Source organism: Talpa europaea (assembly GCF_964194135.1).
Source record: "Talpa europaea genome assembly, chromosome: 5".
NCBI lineage: Eukaryota > Metazoa > Chordata > Mammalia > Eulipotyphla > Talpidae > Talpa > Talpa europaea.
The window spans coordinates 65,452,842-65,464,732 of record NC_140071.1 but is presented as its reverse complement, the minus strand read 5'-3'; positions in this window follow the sequence as shown (position 1 = coordinate 65,464,732).

Genomic DNA, 11,891 nt, shown 5'->3' with positions numbered 1-11,891 from the left:
TAATAATAAATTTTATTTTTATATTCCCCATACAATTGCAACCCCCCATTCTGACCCCAATCCCTCCCCTCCCGCCCCCCACCCCCCAAAAAGTGTCTCTGGTTCATAGTTTTTTGTTGATTTTGATTTTCACTTTCTTATATTCAATTGTACATTCTTAAACCAATCATCTTTGCCAATCCTTAAGAAGCTGTATTAAGGGGGCCTCCTCTGGTGGCACAGGCAATTGAGCACAGTGCTGTGAAGCTGTCCGCAGCCTCTGCAGCACTGGTTTGATCCCGGTCAGCTGGCAAGATACCCACATGGCTTGGCAGACCTTGCCTGTCTCGTCCACTGTTCCCCTCAGCAGTGTTTTTCAGTCAATCTGCCTGTTCTATTCTCCACTGTCTCTGGTGAATCCTCTCACTCTCTGCACAACTGGCCTATACCCTGGTTCTTGTATGCATGAATAAATGAATATTTTTTTAAAGAAGCTGTATTCTGTTAATGTGTTTACTCTCTCAGAGGCCAGACATTTGATTCTCAAAATTTAGAATCATCCAGGAGTTTGTCAAAAATGTAGATTCAGGCATTCCATCTTCCCTAGAATGGTCTGCTGACATGGTTAGAGAACCACAGCTGGGAGATGTTAGAGTAGACTAATTATTTCTAGATACTAATTATTTTAAGAGAATGGAATAGTTAAACTACCCTTTAAAAACACTTGACTTCAAATATTTACAGGATCTGAAGAAACTTCTTTATGTCAAATATTTCCTTCAAATTAGATATGATTGGGCCTCCCCGGTGGCGCAGCGGTTGAGCGCTGGGTTGCGAAGCTACCCACAGCCTCTGCAGTGCCGGTTCGATCCCCGGCTGCTCCCCGTTCGATCCCCGGCTGCTCCCCGGCCACTGGAGGAGGGTCCCACATGGCACGCAGACCTCTCCTGCCACCCACTGCTCCCCTCAGCAGTGTACTTCGGTCCTTCTGCCTGCTCTGCTCCCCGCTCTGGCTCTGGTGAATTCTCTCACCCTTCTGCGCTTCTGACTGTACCCAGTGCTTGTATAAATAAATAAAAAAATAAACCTTAAAAAAAAATTAAAAAAAAAACAAATTAGATATGATTGGTTAAAGTTTCACAAGAATAAAATAAAACATAGTGCTTGCTTACTCATATTATTGGAGCAGTTCAAATGATGAGAAAAACAAATATGCTTTCTCTTAACTTCAAGAAGCTTGGACTCCACTAAAGCAAGGCTAGTTATAAGTAACTACAGAAACTTGGAGAAAGCTATATGCATCATAAGAAAGAAACTATTATGGAGTTCAAAGATCATAGAGATTACTGTCAACTTGAGGTTGTCCTACAAAATTAGTGATTTGAGTAAATGCATCTCTTTTGATGGTCTTTTAATTGTTTTCAATAGCTGTGCACTAGGAGTCACTTAATCAAAGTGTGGCATCAGCAAAGTGTCAACTCCCTTACGAAATAGAAACTGCAGAGATTAACATTGCGTACATTCATGATATCTGAATCTAATAGAAGGTTAGCATTCACTTCTTGAAAGTGGTAACTACTATTTCTAAATTCTCCTTCAAAATTAAAGCAACCTATTGATAACCATTGAGGAAATTCATGAATAAAGCAAATAATTTATAAGTAATTTATGGGTGGTTGCATCATTGAGTGGAAGGAACTGTGCAGATGGAAAGAAATATGAACTATTTTATAACGCAAACTGATGTAGACTAATAAGTGAGTGGAAATAGCTATAGGAAAACTGGGCAATGATGCCAACAAAGAAATGGCCATTTAAAAATATAGTGCTGCACCATTCTCAAAATTTAGCATCCTTAAACTAAAGGTTAGTGATCATGTTCAGAGCATTCAGATCAAATTATTTGTGTGTGTGTTTATGTGCATGTGTGTGTGTGTGTGTGAGAGAGAGAGAGAGAGAGAGAGAGAGAGAGAGAGAGAGAGAGAGAGAGAAATTAATCCTTTCAGCTATTCTAATTGGACTGTTCATTTCTTGTCTATAGAGTCAGCTTTATAATTGAAGATGCAGCTTTTAATTTTTTCTGCACAGATTCATTTCTTATTCTTTAAATTTGTAAATAGTTTGTCCTCTGACTCACTGCTTTATTCATTAAATATTTTAATGGAGTTGACTGGATACACCCATATGTATGATAGATTAAAAAAAAAAGGCTACAAAATATGTTCTTTGAATATGCGCTTTTACCTTCCTTCTCTATACTTCTAGGCTATTCATTATCTTTTGGTTGCCTTTTCTAAATGAGTCAAATAATTGACAAAGTGGTTCAATGTTTCTTCATTGTTTCTTTGTATTTTTCTTTATTTTTTCACCTGAATCCTTTGTGTATTACTGTTTTCAAAGTTACTGATTCCACCCTCCATTTGGTCTAAATTCTGCTACCATAACTTTTCTCTAAAGTACTATATTCCATGTATTGAGATCTTTATATACTGAATCTTGCTATTTTTATTTTAAATTTTAAGTTCTACCTCTCTTTTTTTTAATCTAATATCAGCACCCTTTCATTTGTTTTCTGAATTTTGTTTATCTCTTTGATTGTTTTTCTTAGTTTGCTTGTATTACTTTGACTTGTATGTATGTGTTTTCTTCTCTCTGAATATTGAGTTCTTTATTATAGCAATTTTGAACCCTTAATCCAATAGGGAGATATAATATTTTTTTAAAGATTTATTTATTTATATAAGACCTGAGTACAGGCCAGATGCGCGGGAGGGTGAGAGGATTCGCCAGACACAGAGCGGGGAACAGAACAGGCAGACTGACAAAATAAACTGCTAAGGGGAGCAGCGGGCACAACAGGAGGGGTCTGCCACGCCATGTGGGACCCTCACTGCCGGCCAGGAATTGAACCAACACTGCAGAGGCTACTGGCAGCTTCACAGCACTGTACTCAACCACCTGCACCACCAGGGGAGGCCTGGGAGATATAATCTTTGCTGTTGGATTCTGGAGAGTTGTTCTCTCTGTGTGATGTCATTCACAGTCCTCAAGGTCTTGAGTTTCCATGTGTTACTTATGTCATATTTTTGTCTGCCCATTTTTGCTATTTTAAATTGTATTTAAGGACCTCCCTGGTAGCACAGGGGTTAAACACTGCACTATGAAGCAATCTGCATTCTCTGCAGCACAAGTTCGATCCCCGGCAGGCCAGGGATAGACCCACATGGTGAGGCCGACCTCTCCTATCTTGCCTGCTGCTCCCCTCAGCAGTGTATTTCAGTCAGTCTGCCTGTTCTGCTCCCCACTCTGTCTCTGGTGAATCCTCTCACCCTCCCGCACCTCTGGCTTATACCCCAGCTATTGTATAAATAAATAAATAGATAAAGAAATAATACGTTTTGTTTAAAATGATAAGTAAAAACTTAAGTTCTTTTATTTTTCCCAAATATTGCATTTGACCTTTTGGCTTTTACTGGTTTTTATAGATACTGAAACTGCTTTTGCTTTTGATGAGTCAGCCGACTGTGTGAGAGGACTTGAGTGGTTCACACACAGGTGTAAATGTGTTAGGAGAAGGTACTGAGTCTTGTCTTTGTCACCATTGCTCTCCTCCTCTCCGTGGTTCCACACCTGAGATTACAGTGTGTGCACACAGAATACTTTAGGAAGCTGGTGTCGGTCCTATAGTGGCAGGGTGGGAAAGCAGTGTAGTGTGTCTCCTCAGTTCTTTCCCTTAACAGGGATCAGACCTGTGTGGACCATCCCAGTTCTTCTCTATGGTTTGCTCCTCATTCAAGAGTGTGTGCTTGTATACCTATTCTACCTGCCCCCGCCAGGTTTTTGCCTGCAAGGAAGCCCTGCAGTCTGCTCCTCACCCTGAACCACACCAGGTGTTATTTTCCACCTACCTCCTCTTCAGTCAAGCATGGGTCACTTCTGTTGTTCACTCTGTTAAGTTCAAACTGGTCACCAATATCCAATGGAGGTTTCAGTCTTACCCTAAGTCACAAGATTCCTTTAGTATAGTGTCTCTTTGGTTAAGTATGAGTTAGATATTCTACTACAATACAAGGAGCCTCCTTTATTGCCATCTTGGTGATGTCATCAAAATCAGAGTCTTAAAGATATATCAGAACTCCCATCTACAGATTCATTAATAATAGTTTAGATTTGAAAACAATCTAAATATTTGTGAATGAATAAATAAAGTATGTTTACAATGAAATATTATTTATTCATGAGAATGAAGGAAATCTGACCATGGCTGAAACTTCATGGCATTATGCTAAATGATTAATGGTGCATTGTTGGTTGATGTGGTGTGGTAACATACATCCGAAGAGGGGTGAAAATATTCCCCTACAGTATTGTAAACTGATGTTACCTCAATTTAAAAAGATGAAATATCAGACAAAGGCAAATATTATGTGTTGTCACATGTATGTGAATTCTATAAAATTGGCCTCATAGAAAGTGAGAAGAACTGATTTTGACAGAGGTTGTAATACAGTAGAAACTGGAAGATATTGGCCAAAGGCACAAGCTACCAGTTCTAAGACGAATAATTTCTGGGGATCTAATGAACAACACAGTGACTGTATTATATATTTTAAAGTTTGCTAAGAATGTGGATATAATTGTCACTACATACACATGAAATGGTGATTAGATAGTTTTTTTTTTAATTTTTATTTTTTATTTAAATTTTATTTTTATATTCCCCATACAATTACTACCCCCTTATTTTGACCCCAATCCCTCCTTTCCCTGCCCCTCACCCCACCATAGAGTGTCTCTCGTTCATAGTTTTTTGTTGATTTTGATATTTTCTTTCTTATAGTTATTCTTTTTCCTGGTCCCTTATTTAAGTTTTCTAGATTCCTGCTATGAGTGAGATCATCCAGTATTTTTCTTTTTCTTTCTGGCTTATTTTGCTGAGCATGATCCCTTCCAGCTCCATCCATGTTGCTGCAAATTGCATGTGTTTATCTTTTTTGAATGCCGAGTAATATTCCATGGTGTATATATACTACATCTTCTTGATTCAGTCATCTATTTTTGGGCATTTGGGTTGTTTCCAAAGCTTAGCTATTGTAAATAGTGCTGCTATAAACATAGGGGTGCAGGTGCTCTTCAGAATTGATTTTTCTGTGTCCTTTGGGTAAATACCTAGGAGTGGAATTGCTGGATCATATGGAAGCTCTATGTTTAGTAGGTCAAGAAATCTCCACACAGCTTATCATAGATAGGGTTTTAGATGTGTTAACTAAACTTACTTTGGTAATAATATTCTGTATATATGTGCATCAAATCATCATGCTATACACTTTAGACTTATACAATGTTATATGCAAATAAAACTCAATAAAGCTGAGAAAAAAGTATGCATGTATATATCTTTTCATTCAACCTGTTGCTTTTATAATATATATTTTCATGCACGTATTATTGAAGTTATTTGTAAAAATAAATGTATTCTCTTAAGGATGCCATTTTATTAAATTCCTTTTTATATTTATTTTTTTAAGATTTATTTATTTATGCATACAAGAACTGGGGTACAGGCCTGAGGTGTGGGGGGTGAGAGGATTCACCAGAAACAGAGTGGGAAACAGAACAGACAGGTTGACTGAAATACACTGCTGAGGGGAGCAGCAGGCAAGTCAGGAGAGGTCTGCTGCACCATGTAAGTCACCTCCCTGGCCATGCTGCAGAGGCTGTGGGTAGCTTCATAGTGCTGCCTCTTAACCCCTTGCACCACCAGGGAGGCCCCCTTTTTATGTTTCTTAAGAATTTCACAATTTTCTTAACAATGTATTCACAATTATTTTTTTTCTCTTTTATATTATATTTCTATTTAATACTGTTAAATTCATATACATTCTATTTTGTAAGGTTGTATCCTCTAACTACTTTTGAAGCAAATATATCCTTTTTTCATAACTTTCAATATGCACATCAGCATTTCAATATTAAATGGAAATATTTTAACCTAGATTCACATATTTTAGTACTCATTCTAATTATGCAAAAATGAATTGTCATTTCTGTCACCATCCCCGAAGCTCAAGGTATATTTTAATTAAAAGATTAGATTTTTTAATATCCACTTTCCAAATTGATTCATAACATTTTTATATGTATATGAAATGGCTAAGGTCCATAAACTTGAAGATAGCTGGGTTAAATATGTACATTTATAAAAGGTGATTTTGTTATCACCTGCAATTCTCTGAAAGCTAACCTTGTCATCATCCCAAATTACTTAATTTCAGTATTAAAATTTAACTCCAATTATAATAACAGAGAATTTCCCAAATTCTAATGATTAAAAAAAGACTTAGATGTCAATATATAGGAATATTTGTATTCAAAAGCCCTAAAATTATATCACCTTTATACTACATCATGTAAAAGATACTAAATTATAAGAAAATAGGGAAAATTTATTTCCCATTAGTACTTAGAAGCCAAAGCTATGTTCCTATTATTTTAATAAACATCCAGCGATTTCTCAATTTTTCCCAAATGAAAACAAGACATTTTAAAGCAAACTGCAAGAGAAATTAGAAATTATATTTCTCAACCATTACAAAATGTCAAGAATAAATGAATTATTATATTTACCTTTTACATTTAAAAACACAAGTGTCTTTTATGTCACAAAAATGGCAAAATTGGCTTGATAGCTAAGAAATATTACTGGTAACTGGAAGGGAAAGGGGAATAAATATGAGTCAGTTGGGATAAAGGAGTCAAGTTTATGATGAGAGGATAGATTTGGACTTTTGGTAGTGATGTTAATAAAGTATATATACATTTTGAAGGAAGAACAAATGGAGTTATATAGTGTTATTATTCAATTAAAAACAAATGAAACATTTTAAAAATACTAAAAATATTTACCTAACTAGTGAAGAAATATTTTCTCTCAAGTGGTCTATATTTAAACATTCTATTTGACTTGAATTCTAATGGTATCCAAAATAAAGTTTTGATAAAATATTCCATTCTTCTTGAACAATTATTCTTTTTCTTTTCAGTCACTAAAATGTTACAAAGGGCATGGTTATTATTGTAAGTGAAATTCTAAAGAACAATCAGTACATTTACTTTATTTGGGACACTTTGAACCTCTTAGACATCAGGATGTCCGGTCAATTATGAGGTTGAGATGGATCTCAGAAATTATTACTTTAAATAAATTTTGTATGCCTATTTCTCTCTTCTGTGACTCCCATCATGCAGATTTTACTTTTCTTTAGGTTATTCCAAAGGATTCTTACACTATTATTTTCCTTTTTTTTTTTTACATTTTTAAAAAGGATAGATTTATTAAGCAAAAATAGGGGGATAATGGATTAGAAAACTTAACATAGTTAAACTGCCTATCTTACACATCATGATATACTGATTCAAAACAGTATTTATCAAAGTTTTAATGGTATTAATTTTTATTTTTTTATTTTGTCTTTGTTGTTCTGTTTTCTGTTCACTGACTGACATACTGCTTTCAGGCTCACTAATTACCTCCACCACTGTCTATTGATGAAGCCCTCTATTATGATTTTTAATTTCACTATTGAAATTTTCAGATCTGTTAGTTCTAATTGTAACTTTCTTTTTTCTGTCTTTATTCTACTTCTGTTTTACTTTCATCCATTTTTTATTTTTAATTTTGTACACATATTTCCTTTGGATTGAGACTTCGCTAATTTTTTTTTTTGTTCTGGTATTTTTACTCTATTTTTAGTTTTTACAGATTTAATAGGAGTGCTGCTTGTGTACATGTTCATGTGTCCAGTGTACTGATACCAGAAAAGGGTCATATGTAAAAAGTGACAAAGGCAGTAAGGCACCAAAAGGCAACCACCAGTGTAGTCTCGGATCTTGTTTCCTACCATATTATGAATACTGGGAATGTGTGTTAAGGGAAAAAAGTGATCCTCTCCCCTAAACATCTCAGCCTAAGTATCTCATATAGTCTTTTTTAATTTTTTTAAGATTGATTTATTTTTATACAAGAACTGGTGTACAGGTCAGAGGTGCAGGAGGGTGAGAGGATTCACCAGAGACAGAGCAGGGAGCAGAACAGGTGGATTTACTGAAATACATTGCTGAGGGGAGCAGCAGGTGAGAAGGGAGAGGTCTGCTGCCCCATGTGGGTATCTCCCTGACCTGCCAGGAATCGAACCCATGCTGCAGAGGCTGTGGACAGCTTCACAGTGCTGCACTCAACCTACTACTCCACCGGAGAGTCCCTCATATAGTCTTGTGGCAGCATCAAACCCTAGGCTATATTTGAGCATAACTGGATGCAGCACTAGGCATGGATTCTAATTGTGACAGGGACAAAGACCCTGAGTTATTCTCCACTTTTTCACTACAGAGCTGACCCTGGGTGATGGGCTGATGTTAAGATTCAGGTGCTTAATCTGAGGTTAGTGAAAGAATTCAGTTGTCTGAGTTTTAGCCATGGCTGGGCACGGGGGATGGGAGGTGGCTGCAGGTGGTTCAAATATCACAGCCTCAACTTTCAAATAATAGCCTGTTCTATAAAGAGACACTGCTAATACAATCTGGTCTGTTCTAGCTCTTCTCTATTGGGAAATTTTAGCTGAAGCCAGTAAGTATTACTTAGCACTCATACTTCTGTAGTTCTAACAGTGAACCCTATACCCTGCATGCCTATGTGTGTACCCACTTATCTATCAAAGCTAAGTCTCTAAAGCTCTTGTTGGGGATGAACCTGAGTCAACAATCACAGTTGCTCCTCCCTAACATGAGTTGTACTGACCTGGTATCATTGCAAAGACAGTTCAACTAAAATTTTTCTGACTCTTTCCTGCTGGAGAGTTGCCCTGAGGTGGCAAAGTCTCAGTGATTAACTGTATTCTGCTGCACTTTTGTTGTAAATATATGGAGGAAGCAAGTCCAATGTTTTCAACTTATGCCAACTTGCCAGAAATGAATTAGTATTTCTAAATATAAATAATGTATCAGGCATAGAGTCAGCATTTGTTGTGATAAGAATTGGGGAAAGACAATGATTTCAAGGAAATATTTATAAAATAATATTTTTTTTTCTTTTTGAAGAATTGCAATCTAGACTCTAGGATTGCCTAACTCAGAAGTTCATTTGCTCTAATTGATTGACATATATATTTTTAGTAGTTTCAAAATAATAGGGTATGACTCACACTATGGTTTTCATAAAAATGTTTCATTTCCCCCCTACTTCAGAAGACAGATTTGAGCAGAATAATGTTAGCCACAATTGTTAATCATAGATCAACTTTCTATTGCTTTATAGTAAGTTTATAAAGATGATAACTATGTGTTTCCAATTACCCCCTTGACTCATTATAAAATGAGATTTTGTGATATATCCAACTATGCTTTGATTTAGATTGAGGCTTCTCTCTTTTTTTTTTTTCTGGTATTTTTACTCTATTTTTAGTTTTTACAGGGTTAATAGGATGAATTTTTAGACTGCTCAACCTAAATATCTCATATAGTTGAAAGTCACTCTTAACTGGGATCAAATTTGATTTATAGATGAATTTAGGAAAAAAGTATTATGTTAGTAAGTTGTCATCACATCCATGATTTTAGTGTATTCACCTCATTAAAAATAATTTATTATTTCTAATTCTAAATATAAGTTTCATTGAATTCAATTTTATGCATTTTTACATAGTGTGATGATTTCCGTGGCTCAATTTATATCTTAAACCACTGTCTGTATTGATTTTTTTTAATTATGGAAAGGAACTACTTAGATGCAAAATTAGTGAATGCAAATAAAAAATATTATTAGAACAAAATTAATCAAAATTTATATTAATCCTGCAATTTCAATCTCAGAAATTTATGCTAGAGTTTATACAGAGTAAAGATTTTTACGTCAGTATTATTTATAGTAGTAAAAATGTATATACTCAATGACCCATGAATTATTCAATATGAAATAATGATTGAATAATTATAATGTCTATATATTAGAACATTATTTAGTTGATAAAATGAATGGTTCAGCTGTAAATGCGCTTATGTGTCATATTGCAGGAAAAATAATAACATTATTATTATTAAATTAGGAACATTAAATAAATTCTATGATCTCCCAAATAAATATAGGCATATATCTATTCTTCAAATTGCTATCACTATTTATTTCCAAAGAAATATATTATTCTATATTTATATATTCTAAATCTTTTTTATTTATTTTTCCTGTTTATCAAACAATGTTTTTAAATTATTTTAAGTGAAAAAATGGAGAAATGGATGACTAAATTGGTAATTGTTGGAGAAACTTATAATTGTACACATTCTGTCATTGATGGAAAAATATCTCAAACAATAGTTATCAAGTACATAGTCAGCTGGAAGACTGTAATTTCAACTCTGATGTAATACATATGCAAATGATACCATTAGGTCTATTTTTTTAGTAAAGTTAACTGATTTTAGCAGTTTAATATGAAATTCTTCACTGAAGCCTTTTAAAAGTTTGTGATGAAGTATTAAAAATCTGTTAAAGTCCTTCCTGGTGGTGCAGGAGTTAAAGTCTCAATGCTATCAAGCAATCACCAGTCATTATGAAATGAGTTGGATCCCTGGCCAAGGAGCTAACCCACATGGCACAGTAGACCTCTCCTGTCTCACCAGCTGCTCCCCTCAGCAGTATATTTCAGTAGATCTGCCTGTTCAGCTCCCCACTCTGTCTCTGGTGAATCCTTTCACCCTCTCCAGAACCTCTGGTCTATACCCCAGTTCTTGTATGCATAAATAAATAAAAATAAATCTTATAAAATAAATAAATAAAAATCTATGAAGAATAATAGTAGGCTTAAAATTTTATCCTATATACAAGCTAACCAGTTAGCCTAATCACAGTTTTACTAAGTATGCTCTCAAAAGGCACAGGACTCTCAGAAGAGAGCAATCATTATAACAGTATAAATATCAATATTTGTACTGGTTACTTGTGCACATGAAAACTATTAAGTAAGGCAGATTGGTCGTGATATATGCCTACACTCAAGTTACATTATAGGACAGAAATCCTGAGCTTAAGAAATACAAAATTTGGGCCTCTCTGGTGGCACAGCAGTTGAGGGCTGGGTTGCAAAGCTGCCTGCAGCCTCTGCAGCACCAGTTCGATCCCAGGCCACTGGGCGAGTGTCCCACATGGCGAGCAGACCTCTCCTGCCATGCCCACTGCTCCCCTCAGCAGTGTACTTTGGTCCTTCTACCTGTTCTGCTCTCCACTCTGGCTCTGGTGAATTCTTTCACCCTCCCACGCTTCTGACTGTACCCAATATTCATAAATGAATAAATAAATCTTAAAAAAAAAAAGAAATCCAAAATTTTATCATGAACAAATGCATGCCTTTGTTTGATTTTAAAGGAGAAACAGTCTATCTTGCAGGGTAGTTTGCTGTATCATCACCCTTGTGCAAGCTTCTGTTTGTTAGAGGTACAAAAAATGAGAAATTTGTTCAGAAATGTATCCAAAAAATATCCATCCCTTGTTCTATACCTTCCCGGGATTGGACAGTTTCTCCATGAATATACCACTTTATCAGGCAACCTGATTATTATGACAAACAGAAACTGGGCCAAATGAAATTGTCTCATTCAGTATTTAATAAAGGTGATGCCAATAGGTCTCTAAATCGCAAGACGGGAACAATCTGCTATATTTGTGTCAAACATGCCTTCACATGCTTCCAATTTAAATAGTTAAAAAATTCTATAAACCATCAGAGTTCATCCTAAAACACAAGTGGTTGTTCTCCATCTAAATAGTATTTCTTTAATTATCTTTCCTCTTGACTAAGGCAGTCATGCAGACACAATACGACATATTAGTAATTGCACAGACTTCACTTGATCATTGTATC